The sequence below is a fragment of the Sylvia atricapilla genome, chromosome 8, assembly GCF_009819655.1.
Source record: "Sylvia atricapilla isolate bSylAtr1 chromosome 8, bSylAtr1.pri, whole genome shotgun sequence".
In the NCBI taxonomy this organism is placed as follows: domain Eukaryota; kingdom Metazoa; phylum Chordata; class Aves; order Passeriformes; family Sylviidae; genus Sylvia; species Sylvia atricapilla.
Genome location: NC_089147.1, coordinates 11,373,830 through 11,392,074, shown reverse-complemented (window position 1 = coordinate 11,392,074; position 18,245 = coordinate 11,373,830).

The window sequence follows — 18,245 nt, the reverse complement described above, 5'->3', positions numbered from 1 at the left end:
GCAAAATTCCATAGAGCCACAGGCATTTTGCATTCATGATTTATTTCCTGGAGTCAGGGGACTGATTCCATGAAAAATCCCAGCAGGGTTTTTCAGGAAAAAAAATCAGTCAGCTGCACAAGACAAACACTTGTCAGAGGGGGAGTATTACTTTTCTCTTCTGATTCCTTGTCCAGAAATGTGGGACATGTCTTGTAAGTTACTTTCTACACTTATTTCTTCACTATAATGCTGTGAGTCTTACTGACAAAAAGAAATACATAGTACTCTTTATGAAAATAAAGGAAGGCTAGAGATATAATTTGTTGATGTGAAGTACACAGAGTCCTGCCAGGTCCTACAGGACTTGACACAAGAGCTGCCTTCTCTGTCTCATCAAGAAGTGAACTCCGGGAGTCTGTCAGAGCTGCAGTGTTGTTATCACTGCTGTGGCAGGAAGGATGCAGCAGAGTGAACTCATCCAGAGACCGCCTGGTTGGGAACGTGGCAGTTCTGCCGCTGCCATTCCTCACACATCAGAAGAAGGCGGCAGCTTAGTGCTGCCTGATTGCACACGTGCTGCTCCGGACCTGTCTGAGCCTTTCCTCCACAGTTTTCTCTGCAGATAAAGGTGAACAGCGAGGAGTCCTGCTTTCTATACATTGTTTCCCAGCTTCGGATTGATCATCCTGAGATCCAACCCCAACTTTCCAGGCGTGATCCTTACCAGATCCTGGAGGCTGAGCCAGACAAAAGGAGCAGGGACCAGCTTCAGTGAGGAGAGGGTGAAGAGCTCTGGGTCTGGTGACAGTGCAGCTGTTGCAATCTACTACAAATAACCAATTCCTCTTAAATTTGTTGCTTAAGTCAGAAGGATTTCAGCTAGTGTTAGCCTCTCTAGTTGAGGACAGTGCTGTAGGACAGCTGTAAAAGGACAGGGCCCAACAATTGGTACCCAGGAGCAGCCAGTGGCTCCTTGGTTTTGCTGTCAGTTTTGTTTTTAAACCATCTCTGATGTGTCTGCCCTCTGCAATGCAGGCATGAGAGGAAGGTTACTTTATAGTGTAGCTAATGCAGAAAGCACACCTGAGCCATTTCTGACTGGTTCCTTTCAGCTTCTTGTCACCTCCATCTTCGCCATCCTTGGCTCAGCTGCCTAACTAAGTACAGAGCCTGTGCTTACTGAGGGGGACTGAATCAGCCCTAAAAATTTGATGAGACATTAGGTACATTTTCTTTTAGGATATTTTTTTTCACTTGTACAGTTATAGAAGACCACTGACCATTACAGTGACAAGGAAAATAAATAGGTTATAAAATTCATGGTGTTAAACTCCCATTTGGTCTGAAGTCCCAAGTGTTAGACTTTTTGGCTTTTCCTCTCCCTTTCTGATATTCAAGGTAAGCAGGATATCAGGAGATGCCTGGCTGCTAACCAGGGAGCCATCCTCTCAGGAACAATTGGCATTAAGCACAGGAATCAACAAAGACTTTGAAACACGATTCCTTTCTGACTCACACTGCGATTTTGCTGAAGAGGGTGGGTATTTTTAAATAAAGGAATGCCTTGAAGGCTCCACGACACAAGAAAGCAGTTTAGTGAAAAGGAGCTGACAGGTTTCCATCTGCTGAGCAGGACTTTCATCGGGATAACAGAGTGATGGACACATTGAGATGCACCGACTGCACACAGTTATTGACACTCACTGATGGGACATCAGTGCCACATGCTATAGCACTGCTCACTCACTGCTGCTGCCAGTGCAGGGTACCCTCAGAGCAGGTGGAAGCAAGGCTGTGCCTCACCTGCAATGAGGCTAAAGAAAGAGATGATTGCTAAATGCACAGATGACAAGAATCTGTTTTCATGCTGGTCTCCAAAATCTGAGCAGTGTTACTCACAATGTATGAAGTCAGGTCTGTAAACTGATTCTTTCAGCAATTTCTGACATTCTATTCAAAAAGAATAGTTGAAATGGGGATAATTTTCAATTTTTTTTCTAAACATTAAAAAAAATCTGAACTTTTAATTTTTGAAACTAGATGTTAATGTGTCCTTTTAAAAATAATTGCATCATACTTAAATACTTTAGTAAAATGAAATTATGATATACTGATTACAGTATGAGGATCACACAAAATCTTTATAATATTTTTTAAAATGAAACTTCTTCAAATTAATTAAAGTAGAAATGTAGAAGTAATGTTATATTTCTTCATATTTTATCAAGGGAGATGTTTCGTTTTTGTTTCATGGTCAAAAATGGATCTAAGTTTTACATCAGGTGAACTTCTGTCTTTCAAAATAGTGAAGAGAAAGGAAAACAGTTCATTTGGTAGGGTTTTAGGCCATTTTTTCAACATAAACGGAACACAATTCTGAGGTTTTCAAGGGAATAGGAAATAAACCCATGAGCCCTCTGGGGTCTTGAGTGTGGCTTTGACTTTCCTGTGGAGGTCAGAGAGAGATGGGATATTCAAGGAGGGACACGCCCATTCTATAGGTAAATTGGAGCCTCTCAACTATACAAGGACCCTAAACGACTTTCAGGGGGAGGTTACCAGGCTTTGGGCAAGTGAAGAAGTTGAACTCAGGCCACTACATTCACATACCATGACACTTCTGATGGATAAAATTTACAGCTGATCTACAGATATTACCTGGGTTTTTATTCACTGAACACATGAGGATACTGTGTTAGAATGGAAACTGAATGCAGATCCAGGCATGGTACTGAAGTTATTGCAGGAAATTTGGAGTTGCTGCTTTCTTTTTTGTTCCTTTTAAAGCCCCCTGCTTATTCCAGATATGAAAATCTAATGAACAGTGAAAAATAGCAAGCTTTGTTTGTCTCTCTTTTTTTTTAACCTCAAAGAAATGCTATTTAAGAACGAGATTTATGAACACTGCTTCAAAGTCCTTTCACCAGAGGGCTTTAGCAAGGAACGTGACAGGTGCTAGGATAACTTTTAACCCAGACAAATAGATAAATAAATAAAAGATTTGAAAATTCAACTTTGTTCTGCAGTGGACGTAAGCAGTTTGACATTTCAGACTCGAATCCCAGATTGCCTGTTAAACTCAAGAATTAAAGAATGACAAGTATTTTTTCCTTTCTTGCTTTTGTAAAAGTGCTCGAAGAAAGCAAGAGGCACAGTCCCAGAGAGCTGTAAGTGAGTGTAAAAACCCATTTAAAAGGGCAGAGAAGAAAGGAAACAAGGAATGTGTTTCCTCAAGAGTCTGGTGTTTTGCTTCTAAACTGACTGGAGAGATTTCACCTTTATTTTATTTCTGCATTAGAATTAAATTCAAAGCTTTAATGAAATGGAATTTTGCTGAAATGTCCCTTTCCACAATAAGAAGGTTGGAGTTATGGTGAGCATCAAAGCTCTTGGAATCATCCAAGATTTCTTCTCTAGGTTTTAGGAATATTTCTGTCTACGGTGCCATTGATCAATGAGTTGTTAAACCCTAGTTTGATCCCAACAAAGTGACATCTGAAGAAAAACAGAGTTTCTGTTCTGAACAGCCCAATAAAGGTTCCTGTTGGTGTTTGGTGAGTGAGTCTGTGTTCACTCTCCTCTGCCTCGGTTATGGGTCTGTTAATCCAGTCACCTTTCTACCACCAGGAGGGATTAAATTCTTTATTAGGAAACTGCTTTAGCCTCTGTTAATGTAAGACACCTCTGTGGGTAGTTTTAAGCTGTGAGGAGTTGTCTTGTCTCCTAAACATGGATCACTTGGAAATGCTTGACCCAACCTGGGCCAGAAAGTTCAGCATTTTGGAAGATCAAGTCAATAAGCAGCTGACTGAACTGCAGAAATTATCAGCTGGAATTCTCTGGCTTGTGTTCTGCAGGTCATACTGGATGATAATAATGGCTCATTCCAATACTAAAATCTAGAAATTTATGAGCTTGAGCAGACTACTAATATGTAGAAACCCATTCTGGACCAAAGCTCAGAGTAGCAAAAAATAGGAAAAAAATCAAAGAATTTAATTTCCTGCTGCTTGCCCATCAATATTTGATTCCTTCATTTATTTTGCATCTTGTAATATTTGTCTTTTGCATCAAAATTAAGACGGACCCATATGAACCCCTGCACACATTTAATTATTGTTAAAGATGTTTATCCTGAAGGGAAGAACGGTGCTGACTAGTTACTTTTTTCCCTACTGCACAGTTCCACTATTTGACTTTGCCACCAGTGTTGCTTATAAGCTGAGAAAGCAAATGTTATGGATGTTTCTGTCCTGAAAGTCCTTCCTTAATTTTTTGGTTGTTTTTGCCATTGGTTTTAACATAAAATCTGAATTTTGGAACCAAACCAAAATGGTTTTGCACATGACATTTTATTCTAAAACTAAATAGTCACTCAAAGGACAAAGAGATTTGAAACACTGATGGATAAAGTGGGAAAAGGTTAACAGATTTCCCTCACTGCTTTCTTTGAGGAAAATAAGTCTCTCCAGTGTGTCTGTCTGCCTGCCATCTCGTCCCTCACCATAATTATGTTTGATTTGAACCACATCTGACTGAGAAGTCGCAGGGGAAATCTCAAGATAAGTGGCCATATAAATGTGAGACACGGATTGTTCCACCATAGCTCACTGTGCTAAATGTGGGAATGTTGGCCTTTGTGCTCTAGAAGATCAAGAGGTAACAGAAAAGCAAATCCTTCCAGATGTCCAAAATTGTGGGCAGAGCTTTAGGTGTGTTCTGAAGGCACCAAAGAACCTACATCCAGGACCTGTCACAAGCAAGTCCTGGCTGTCTTCCCCTCATTGTTCTCAGCACAAATTGTCCTAACTTTAAAGTGAGTCCTCTAGATATGTAATGTTCCTCCCCTCTCTTTTTTTTTTTTTTTTTTTTTTTTAATTTCTTTCTTTTTTTAACTCTATAATAATTTTGGTAGTGAAAATGTTGAATCTGTCTTCTCTAAGAACTGGGGGCCACACTAAGAGCTGGAGTGGTTATCTCAGCCCCAGTCCTCAGTTCTCTATAACTGTCTGATAAAACTTCAAGTTCATTTGAATAATAATAGCATACATTTTTCCAAACAGCTATCTAAGTAGGTACATGACCTTCATTATCCAAGGACCTCAAAGCACACAAAATGTACTAATTAACTAAATCCCACAATTGCTAAGTACAATAAGCATGAGACTGGCATTAGATTACTATTTCTAATTATATCTGTGATGCCCAAGATATATTAAGGAACACTCAAAATCTATTACAAGTATAAAGATTAATCTCGCTTTCCCAAAGGCAAAGCTGTGAAAAAACCCTCTGGATTCCTGCCTCCTGCTTCCTGGCTCAAGCCATGCACATGATCCTTTTGTTTAACTATTTGCCCATTAAATCCCTGATTCAGCAATGTCCTTTACCGCAAATTTAACGTGAAGCCTACAAAAAATTCAATTAACTCTGTGTTGCATCTAATGCTATGAGACAGGCAAATAATCTGTAGAAGACCTGGTTGAATAAAGCGGTTAAGGGTCTACTTCAGGTCTTCAGTTAACAAATTCTCTGATGAAGATATTTTCCTAAATCATTCTGCAAACTGGTCTACTGATCACTCTGCAGTCCTTCTAATAATTTAAATTCTTTAAAATATGTTGCTAATATATTGTATTTCAGTGCAATGCTTATGTGTTGACTGGTTAGCACATCTACAACTCTACATCCACTAAACAGATCACGGTGTAGAACAATGTGTCCACCAAATGTATACATTAGCACCGTCCTATAGTAAAACCAGAAACAGCAACTTTATTCTCTCAGTAAATATTTAATGAAGGTCATTTAATGTGCAACGCATCTTCTGAGATTGTGTTTTTATTCTTCTGTCATGGCTTTAGAAGTGCTTTGTTCAGAAGCATTCAGCTTTGAAGGACCCACAATATTGCTCTGTCAGGCCTTGCCCATCAGGTGAAACATTGATTGGAAACTGCCAATGCCTGGGGGCAGGAAAGGCAGATGCAATTCTGCAGCCTGCGTCATGTGATAACGATTCCATTCATTTGCAGAAGGAGTTTGCTGGTTGGAGACCCAACATGATTTGTGAAATCACAGCTCCATGTGGTTCATTCACAAATGCTGCTTTTCCCCGTTCAAAATACAAGGAACTGGACTGAGATTAGGTTAGGCAATGCTTGACAATCCCATACTGGATACCAGATCAGACAAAGCCACTGGATCTTTGATCAGTGAACCTGGTCTCCAACAGTGAGCAATGCCAGATCACAAGAAACACTCTCATGACAAGCAGAGCAAAAACTGTATCCCCACAAATTTGTACCACTTGATTTGATGACAACTTGTAGGATAAAGAGAGACCTGAGGGATGCTTTTCTACAGAGTTTTGCTGTTACTTATGAACAGGCAGTGGCATCCCTTTTCATCTGACAAACTTGAATAGAATTGATCAGGGGTTTAAAAAGTTATTGGTGAGAAATGGAAAACCAAGCCAGCAGGATGTGACCTCTCCATGCACATGCAATTATGTGTGTGTGTGTACACATTGTACGATCAATACATTTGATTCCTCAATTTCCTACTAGAACTGTACGTTGAGAGAATGGCTGAGTGTACGTGAAAGATAACACGGCTGGATTTTCCACTCTTGGCTATACAGAAAGAATATTTATTCTGTGCCCTGTGATAAATTGACTAGGTTTACTTGTAATATCTTGTAAATATCCCCATTTACCTGAGGATCTGCCTGCCAGGCTTCTGGAGTTCAATAAGATGATTTCCCGGGCTTCTCTCCCGTGGCGGTCACTCCTCTGTGGGAGCTCAGCTCCGTGGCTCCGGGGGAAGAGGGGAGGACAGCCAGGGCTCTGAGTCTGCACTTTCCCATGCGGGTCTCTCCCTGTCAGCGCAGAGAACACACTCACTCTGCATGTAGCTGGAATTTCCCCCAGCCTGAAGGGAAGTTTGGCCCGAAGCACAACTGCGATCTCAAGGGTAACAGCCCGGACCTCACTCATCGGGATGAAACAAGGAGCTCTGCGTGTGGCAGTGCACAGACCACACAGGCCCCTGCAAAAGATTTGTTTCCCTCACTCTTCCAAAAGTTTGCTGCTTATGTTCAAACCACATGGGCAATTAAAACAGTGCCAGGGGCCTTTAGCACTTCGCGAAAGGGAAACAAAGGCGCAAAATGATCTCTACACTTAGCAGCAGCCATCCCTTCCCGTGCAGGAAGGAGGGATGCTCACCGCTCCCTGTCCCAGCCCTGGGAGATGGGAAGCCGGGCCTCTCCAGCCCAGCTGGCAGGAATCGGGCACGGGGAGATCATGGGGCAGTGTCTCCACACCCTGTGCTCCTCAGGCAGCCTCTTAGCTGGATACGGAGGCAAATCAATCCATTAAGTCCTCCTAATGAGCTGCATATGTACAGTCAGCAGGCTCACGGGGCTCTCGTCAGGGGACAGCGGCCTGACAGACACAGATTTGTTACTCGGCATCTGCTGCCAGGTTTGGAAATCTGAAGTTTTTGAAAATGAATTAAAGCAACAAAACGCAACCAAATTTGCCAGCTGGCAATGTTCCTTGTGCGCAGATGGCTGGGAACACCTTTTGTGAGGAAAGCCCCTTTTGAGAGGAGGACAGTATAAGTTCAGAGTTAGGATGAAGTTATATCTGAAGTGAGGAGTCGAGACGATTCTCTCCTTTTCCGGGGTGTGTATATTCATTATGAAACACAAAGAAGAGAAGAACTCAGTGCTTTAATTCCTGATACTACGCAGAGTGCAGGATGGGGCTTCATTTTTGGATCCCAGTTTTTTATATAGCCTGACTGAATCTGCATACTGAAAAGATGCTCCTGATAACCATTAACCCTGAGATGTAGAGGGTTAGGTAGGTGTAGAGGGCTGAAGTCAAAGTAATTCCCTCATTTCTGTTAGAAATTATTGATTTTGTAGTTTACAGTGATGTTTTTTCTTTGCAGCATGATTTTCATCTGAAACCATAATGTATTATTGAACTACTAAAAGAAGCTTGAATTATTAATAAAGAAACTTGTATAGATACACTCATGGGCTTGCCAGTGTATCAAAATTAGTGTTCTTATTTTATGGGGTTTTATTACACACTTTTGTTCGATATGGATAAAATCACAGCTTTTCTTAGACTCCCTAAAACTTTTAATCATGTGCCTTATAAAGTTCGGCCTTGCTGAATTACAGTATTAACATATTTTTCAGCTCATGTGGTTTTTGTTGGCTATTTTGTGATATCTTCCCTGAATGCATGTTGAAAGAAAGAAGTTATCTTTATGGGCTCATTTATATTTGATTTTCCATAATTATGGGATACTTTGTGATATTTTCCATGGTGATAGACTTATCAATGATGTGTGACCTTTTTTTTTTTTTTTTTTCTCTCTTTATCTCAGTTGAATATTTTACATATCTCAGTTATGATTAAAAGAAAAAATATTCATAGAAGACTCATCAAAATAAATATTAATCTTTCCTATAAATCTTAACATAGTGGTTATTAACTAAATGTGAAAGCTGGAACCATAACTAAGAAAACAGGCTAGCAAAACACCTACACTATACAAAACACTATAAGCAAAAATATTTTTCATTGGTGACAAGATTCCACTGTTTAGAGCTGAGGGAATTTTAACTAATTTTAACAATACGGTTTAGTCAGTTCAGTAACAAAACCCATGTAGAAAAAAATCTTGGTTTTTCTCATTAAACGAGGCAGTGAACAGGCATAGTTTTGAAAGAGTTACATGAAATAATGCAACTTTTTAAAAAGATAGGTGTTTTTCCTTTATTTTTGTAAGGCAAACGTATTATTACATTTTCTTTCTTTTCACTGAAGAATCTCGAGTTAGAAATTAATATTTTTCCCCAAGGAAATTTCCTTTTAGAAATGTTTATTATTTCATGGCAGAAAATAATTAGTTAATCTCTAAATTTTCCCTTTGGAAAAATGAAATTCTGTGAGGCCTATCTCGGCGAAGTTTAGGACAAAATCTCTTATGCTACCCCGGAGAGAAAAGGTTTTATAATTGAGGTAAAGATTTAATAGTTCTCTGGAGAGAAGCATGATAGTTAAAAAGTGGTCAGTAATACTCTTAGCAGGATTTTTTTGAATGGACATTTTCAGAGAACAAATCTAATTTATCCTAAAGTTAAAAGCAAATTTATCATCTGGTTGAGTCACTTCAACTGAGTTCTCTGCATCATCCTGTTTTAACATTAATCATTGTTAAAACAGTATCCAAGAAGTAATTTCAACTAGAAATTATCAAAACAAAATATTAGAAGATGAATTCTGGTTCCTAAACTTCCTCTGGACTTAAGACAGACCTTTATGAAAAATAAAAATGTTTTCATTTTCCAGTTAATTTTATAGCGAGTTAATAATCTTGTGTCATATTGGTGACAAAGAAATATCCACAATAACGACATTTCCAAAGCTGTCTAAATTAAACTTTATAGAAGCTTTATTCCTGAACAAAATTTCATATTAAATCTCTGAATTTACAGGCGTTAATTCCATATGTTGGATGGAAAAGAACATTGGTTCTGCTTAGAATCTGCTGGACATACCAGAGTGAAAATACATATTCTATTAATAAGGATTGACAGCAATGTGGCACAATGAGAAAGAGATCCTTCAGAGAGCACTCAACCCAGAAACACACTCAACCATACCTTTCACTGTGCAGATGAAATAAAGGTTGTTGAGCGCTCGTCTCCTGCCCAGGCTGAGAACACTGTGAGAGCAAACCATGCCAAGGCACTCAAGTTAATGTGCACAGCTGGCAACGGGGAGATGCAGGACCTGTCCTTATTCAAAGGGGCACTTCATTCTGGCCACCCACCTGCCTGTGTCAGCGAGCTGATTGTGGAGGTAAATCCCTGAAATCCATTATTGAGATGAAAGGGAGCAGCCCTGGCAGTGAGAAATGGTGGATGAAACCTCTCTCATTCACACTCATCTGAAGTTCTGTTTGACTTGAGGGAAATTTGGTCCAATCGACATATTTCAGGAAAAGAAATCAGTTTCAGCCTGTGCAGTGCTTTTCCTCTTCGAACATCTAAACATTTTACAGAAAGGAGAGTAGATAATTAATCTTTTATTATTATTAAGGGAAGAGTGGTGAATTAGGAACAGAATGGTGTTGTGCTGAGAGTCAGATAGCAGTGGAGATCACTGACCAACCCATGAGTCCTGCCTCCTGGTCCATTGCTTCAGCAGAATGATATAAATCCTGTATTCCTATCTGCATTGTGTAAACGGTCAAGAGACTTTCAAAAGGTTTAAGAATTAAAACGTATTCTTTGCAGATAATTTATATGTTGATTTCTTCTCTAGAGAGATTTTGGTTATATGCGGCTGAGAAAAATTAAGTCTTAGAATAAAGCACTTTCATGAGTTGGTTTTGGTTCTATTCTAATATTTTGTTTGACAGAATAAACCTAGTTTTCATGTATCTGACAGGATGCCTCCTTTGGTACCCACTTACAATCTGTACTAAAATATAAAAGAGCTTAACCAGCTTTTCATTTTTCCACAGATAAGGTGCACGATGAGGCTAGAGGAAGTGTTTGATGTTTCTCAGTCCATTTCTCAGTCATTAATGAAATCCCCCATGGCCTGACATCTCCAATTAGTACACTCATCTGTTACCTCTGCTTTGCTCAGGAAGGCTGATGTATTGTAAAAAGAAAACCAAGGCAAACTAGTTACTGATTAAATAATATTCTGCTTACACAGAAGGGAGAGTGCAGGGGGGAGCAACAGGGAAACAAACAATTTTATTTCAAACACAACACAGGGGTGTTGGAATTACTGATTTAGTTAATCATCAGTGCACAGCTTCAGGCAGCTTCCCAAGCCCTGGCTGTGGGGAAATACTCTGACCAGTCATTCTGGAGGTCCTCAGACAGCTGTAAGACACAGTTAGTATATTGTGGGAGGAGGCAGCAAAGATGAAGGCACTTGTAAAATTTTCTAGAAGATGCTTTTCTTGAGCAGGGAACTCACATTTGTCTCCAAATGAAAATTGGTCAGTCCAAACTCACCTTGATTTCTGAGGTTCTGTAAAGTGAGTAGATGTTTATAGTAATTTCTCAGCTTCCAAATTTGTTTTTCTTTGCTGTCACTTTACAGGTGGTGGCTTCAGACTGTGACAGAAGATTAAATAAAAAAAATAAAAAAAAAGAGAAACAAGAATTAGAAAACCTATTAACTAAGATTTATATGGTGTTAACAAGCATGAATACATTTGACAGATTCAATATAAAGGCATCCTTTTTTGGCTTACATTCATGAATCAAACCCATAACTTCTGGCTCTGAAATTCTGCCTAGTAGTAAATTTCACAGTTCGACTTGGAATAGATTCTTCGTGTTTTTTTGAAAGGGTCTTTAAACCACAGTCATATCTAAAATGAGAAAGCAAAGCTTTCCTTGCAATGAAAAATTGCCTAAGTGATACTAAAACAAATACATGCTTACTTGCAATTCCCAGCCTAATACAGTATTGTTGGGAGAACTGCCAATAATGCAAATAATGTAAATTAGAGTGAGTAGAACCCGTGTGTTATGAACCAGGTTTGGAACAAAGCTAGTGAGCTCATTTCACTCAATTTTGGTGATAAATACTTCAGATCATTATTTAGCTTCTTTGGCAACCATCATCAAATCAATAGTGTAATCAAGGGTAAACGCTGAAGAATACAGCTCAGCCATGTTTAATTTAACAATATGTACAGGAGACAGAACTTCTCCCTGCTTGTTTGGGAACAACAGGTTGCTAGGTTTACTCACTTTTTCGTGAACCACTTTACTGCTATTCCAGTGAAATTTATCTTTGTAGTACTTCTGCAGAGCTACCTACATCTGAAGTGTAAAATGGGGGCTACCTACAAAGGTTCCCTCTTCTGTGGATGGAATTAGGTTCATCTCACTGAGACATTTATTTTAGGATCAGATTGTTCAGCCTACAGAGGCTCTTCACCTTACAATTGCTTTACAATAAGTGTCTGCCCTTTAGTGATGTAAGATGTGTCTTGTGGTAAGACCATGCTGTCAAACTCTTTCTTCTGAGTTACCTGCCTTTAATTATCTGTTGATTTTGAAATGTAGCTTCTGTTCTGGGTATGTAATTACTTTTTACAGTTGTCTCTGTTCATGGCAGTATTTTGCCTTGCAAGCTTTGAATTGGTTGAGCTAAAAAACTGGATGAAAAGGACAGAAATATGTCAATTTACTGAACAATTCAGCTTGGAAAAGCACTTTAGAAGTCTCCTGCTCAAAATGAGGCTCAAAGTTAGAAAAGCTCACTTGGGAAGTTATTTAGCTAAATTCCAAAAATCCACATGGAAACATAATCTCTTGGTACTCTGGTAAAGGGCTGCTGCCATGGTAGGTTTTGTCAAAAACTAAAATTCCTGTTACTGCAGCTTGTGGATCTTGTACCTTTTTTACACCCTAAACTCTGGCAGGGTTTTTTTTCTGAAAGCACTGACTGCCCAGCTCCTGTTGAAAACAACAGGCAGCTCTTTTCTTAAACCTTGTCCAGGTTGACAGATTCATCTCTCTCCCCAGTTTGCATCAACATGTCCATGTCTCATTTGCATGGGTGTCTCACAACCAGATGTTGCTCCAGAGGCCAATTTAACCAAGTGCCAAGCAGCAGTAAAAAATAATTCCTTGTATTTGCTGTTTATGTCCACTTTTAACCCAGATCAATACTCAGCCTTTACTGCTATAAGACAGTGCTGCTGAGAAATATTAATTTTGCTGTCCACAGGCATTCTGTGCCCTTTTCTGCAGAATCGTTCCCTGTCCAGCCCAATAACCTGCTCACATATTTGCATGGAGGTTTTATCTCCTGGTGCAGGATATTGTGCTTGAAATTTTTTAACTTCCTGAAATTCCCATTGGCCTACTTTTCTATGACCCCTCTGAACAGCAGCCCTTCCCTCCAGGCTTTCAGCAGCTCCCTCTCCCCTGCCTTGTGAAACAACACTGAGGGTGTGTTCTCTCCTCTCAAGCAGGTTGTTAATGAAGATTTTGAAATATCATTGTCCCATGACATCTGTGGTAAAACAGCACATCATTTAGACTTCAGACTGTTGTACCATTTGAACAATTCAGCCAGTTTTCCACCCACTTTGTAGACCATCCATGCAGTCCCTCTGTCCCCGGTTTGGCTGCCAGGAAGATGCTCAGATGGGCCATGGTCACCAGTCACCCTTCATCTACAGAGTCAGTTTTCTTGTGAAGGACAATTTTCCATCATCTGGGTGTGGAAGAGAGGGAGGTAAGGAATATTTTCTGTCAGGAAGATTTGCACACAGAGAGCAACTCTGGTTTCTGTTTCCCAGTTCATCAAAAGAAGCCCACAACCTTCTGCTGAGTATGTGACAAACTCCACATGTGAAGGGTTTAATAAGGCCATTATTTATATGATGGACAGCCCAGAGCAATTCACAGTAAGTGACAAAAGATAACTTATGACTGTGAAATCTAAACTTCTTTGTGGATCTGACCCAAAGAGACTTCTAAAAGCCCTATCTTGGGTCTCTAGCCTATCATTAGAAACAACTCTGCTGCTGGAGGGGAGAGGAGCAAAATGAAAGTCCCTTTACCTTAGTGATCAGTAAAGATCCTGTGCTACTCCCAGGGCCCTAGGCACGTTTGAGTACAAGTCCTTTTTCAGTTTAAAATATCCCCTGCAGCTTCAGCTAAAGATCTGTCTACTTTTAGACTCTGCTATGCTGTGCTCTGTTGGAGATTGTTGTATTCCTGTGGGGTTCAAAGTATTAGCCTTCTAGGGGGCAAAAAAAAAGTCAAAGGGAAAACATTATTGGTACATTCCAAATGTTTATCTCTGTTCACAAAGTTTTAACTATCCTTCAGAGAACAAACAAACAGAAAAGCCCTGATTCTAATTGCAACTAATTTGCTATAAGGTGGATGCTTTATTATCATTGCTTTCGTGTGGATTAGTCAAGTTTTACACATATTGAAGTGATATCTGACCCAAGGAATCTATTAATAAAGCTGTTGGATAACTCTATCAAGAGCATACCACAGCCTAGTAAATGATCAGGGAACAATATGGCATAAACTAGTTCATAAGGCTAAAATATTCTTTGAAGCTTTAAAACTGAGATTTCCCAGTGCAGTGACCTGACTGCCTCCATCAGTCCCTGGGAGAAGAGTTGCTTCTTGTGTGCAGGGCAGATGGCTTGTTTCCTTCACTGCTTCTGGAGGGGACAGGGAGCTGCTCGTGCCTTGCCAGGAAGATGTTTCCTCAGGAGGTTGTGGTTTATGTGCTCTGATCAGGAAAAGGTGCACAGCCCAAGCAAGGTCATCTGCCCCCTGGAAAAGATCAGTGAGCCAGGTAACCTCAGTCAGACCAAAAGGCTCCAAGGCAAGGGTGTACAGGAATTTTTGAGGAAGGGGGTTGTCTCTTCGTTTCCTCTACTTCTTTTTGTGTGTTTAATTTTAGGGGAGAGAGAGTTTGTGGCTGATGTAACAGCATTACAAACCCTTCTGTAACATTTCTGCCCTCTCCACCAGTCTCTAGTCCGGACTCATTGCTTTAATTTGCCTGTTCCAAGGACCCATCCTGGCTTATGATTTTGTACTTCTCTCTTGATTCTGCACCTGTCAGGTGGATAGGGACCTATCCATGTGTCTGAGATGACTCCTGCTCTCCTTTGAAGAGGCTGCAAAGACTGCTGAGCTAGTAGGGCACTTTCCTTTCTTCAATCTCACTGCAAAGGCCTTCTCTAGTTCTTTCACCTGATGAATCCACCCTTTGAAAGCTCTGCCTCAGTCACTTTACAACAGACTGGGGCAGGAAAAAAGGTTTTTCAGATGATATCCCCAGTGGAGCTGGCACTAGGGGATTTTGTAACAACGCTTTGAACTGTGGTCTGTGTTATCCAAGAGGCTCCAAAGGACTTCTAAATTCATTAAGTCCTGATCCACTAGCATTATTATCACTTCTTGGAGATAAGAACACCAAGCCTTAGAGCAAGCTCTGCAGGTAAATGACAGACCAGGGCTGAGAACGGGGGTGTGTCACCCCCCACCCTTCAGCAGTAACAAGAAAACTTGTCTGTGTCAGAGCCTGTTGATGTGACACTCTGCATTTTACATAGCTTTCACACAGCACTACATGATTTATTTTACTGCAAATGTTCATGGTGAAGGTACATAACTTGCCATGATCAAAGGATCATGGTATTCCTAAGGCAAAATATTAATAAAATATAATATTAAATTATATTAATCTCATTTTATATTGTACATACTAATGAGGCTTCAGAACGTAAGGTAATTGTATAAATTATCTCCTTGTCCATCTCTCTATTTTGAATTTTTAAGTGCAAAGTGTAAAGAAAGAACACAAAGTAGGGGGAAAAGAACTTACATCTCAATGCCAGAGATGTATCCTCTACAACACTCCTGACAGAGATCACTCAATCATGGTAATCCATGTGTGCTCAGACAGATGTTGATGCTTGACAAAATTGACAGTAACCACAGAAGGTCTCTTTGTTAAGATATACAACACTGCAAGGGCAGGAAACTGAATATTCTAGGAAGCTCATGATGAAAGGAAAATATAAATGTCCTGCACAGTCTTGCTTTGTGAGCACAAATCAACAGGCTGGAGGCTGCTTGCTATTCCAAAATCTGTCATGGATTTATAGTTTGACCTTGGGAATAGCTCTTCTTGTTTCCTTTACTACCTTTTGCATTACCACAAGAGGAGTGAATCAGAGTCAGATGAAATTATAATATGATTGAAAGCCAGAAAATGGCCTTTTCCCTGTCATGCCACCCAAAGCTTAGGCTGTCCTGGTTATTGGGAAAGAGGTAGAAATAGTGCAGACCTTCTCTCTCATTGTGTAGGTTTATGTTGCCTACTTTGAAATAGCAACCTCCTCAGCTCCCAGCCACAAGCCACTGCTGCAACAATAAATAACCAAAATGATGTATTTGCTGGGATTAATGAAGTCTTGCACAAATAGAAACGGTTGCTCACACTTCCAGGGAAATAGACTCATGAACAGACAGCAAGGCCATTGCTCAGGTGGAGCTCACCACTGGAGCTTCAGGAGGAGGCAGAGTGTGGCTGTGCTGCCCAGCTCTCCCCAGGGCTGCAGATCTCAGCCCCTCAGCCCTGCCTCAGCTGCAGAGGCAGGTGCTGCTCTCTGTGCAATACCACATTCTGTGCATGTTCCCTCTCTCCCTACAAATCACCTCGGGTGAGCCAACAGCCATTTGAGCCTTTCAAAGCAGCTTGTTCTTATTCCTCAAGAAAGTGTTTATAGCTAGGATTTAATAACTTTGTAGTGCTTTATATTTCGGAGAAAAAAGAGATCACGTTCTGCCCAACACAAGCTATGTAAACAAGAGCAGTGATTATACATTCAAGTGATGAAATGAATGTAATGTTTATACAGTAGGATAATAGAATATTTCTGATTCAATTGGTGGTTATTTGTCATAACCAATGGAATTTTTATTTTAGTGCAATAGGCTCTGACATTTTCACCCTGGAGTAATTGTGTTCACAAACTTGGTATCTCTCCAGTCTATCTCCTAGATATTCTAGCCCAAGATTTTCATGCTGTGCAGCAATTAATTTTGTGAGGCTTCTATGTGTGTTGTGTTTTTTTCAGAATTTCACTCTTTATATTCCCCTCACACAGTTTTTCAGCACAACTGAAACTGAACTCTATTGGTATTTACAATAGTGCAGGGCAATCTTTCTCTGCTAAAGTTGGATATCTGGTTTTCTTCTTCCTTAAATCACTCTGATGATGGCAACTACACGTAATAAAAATGGACATGCAGTAATAATATATTTACTTCTTTACTGTCAAATGATGTTTCCTTTTTCATATCTCTCTTCATTTCTTCCATCTCTCTTGTTTTTGAAATATTCTCTTTTCCTTTATTCAGTCCTTATCTGAGAGAAATGAAACACCTCATTCTACCCTGACTTTTTTCTTCCATACTTCACATTTACTCACTCTCACTATAGGACACAAAACATCAGGCTCAGTAGGAGCATTAATGGGAGACAGACAGGATTGCCTAGAGCCTTTGATTAGAACCTTCCACACCTGAGTAGAATATGGATTAATGAAAGACCTTGCACTGTGGTTTGTATTTTTTTATTTTTTTTTCTTTTCAGATAACAAAGAAGAAATCAAAGTCTTCATCACAGGTATTCCATTGGACAAATTCAGTAAAACACCTCACAGACACATCACACGACTAAAGCAACTACCTGTTCTCTTTGCTGTCTTATGTGCTTGGAAGGACCTGGGAAATCTCTACCAACAGCAAAGAAATCACCAGAAGCTGTTTTGTCTAACCAAGGAGAGGGTGGAGCCTCCTAGAACTTGCAGGTTTGAGGGCAGAGGAGGGACAAAATATTCTGAGGAAAGGCACATTAAGGATGCAGAATATGCACTCAATGAAGAATAAGGTTCTGCTGATTCTTTGGCATTGTCTTAGGTATTTATAGCTACATGGGACAAAGCAATAAACTTCTACCATATCTTCCAGGTAAAAAATGTGAGAGATCAAAAGCACTTCCCACCAAGGAGGTTTTATTACTACCTTGTCACTACTGCTGCAGGTCAGAGACCTTATATGACCTGAGGCAAACCTCCTTGTGCTCAGAACATTTCCTATTGTGTTTTAGTCTCTTTATGAGTCTCTTTGTGGCCCCTCTAAAGGATTTTTTTTGTTTTATTTTTAACACTTCCTCTTCATAGTAACAGGAAGATTGCAAAGGTGTACTATCTGTAATATCTACAAGAAAGCAATAAGTCCAGGACCCAGGACAAATGGCTTTGTTTCTTATCTCTTCATTGTTTCTTTCCTTTTTCATACAGAAAAAAATTTGTTGTACAGAATAGATGATGAAGATACATCAATGTATCTGGCTTGGTCCATGCACAAAATTCAGGGCTACTGTGTATATACAATACACAATCCTTGTGTGGTAGGAATATTTAGACTATAAATGAAGAATAAAAAAAAGAATAAAAAAAATAATCTGGGGGCTAATGAATGTACATGAGTACCGAGGATTTAGTTTGATGTTTCTGGAGGACATCTGCCTTACAGTCTGTTAATGAGTGAGGAGTAGTAACTGCCAGTGAGGAAAATATTCATGCTGCTTTCCACAGATGGGAAAAGTGACTGTTAATACGGGCGTTCATAAAGGCTACTCTCACAA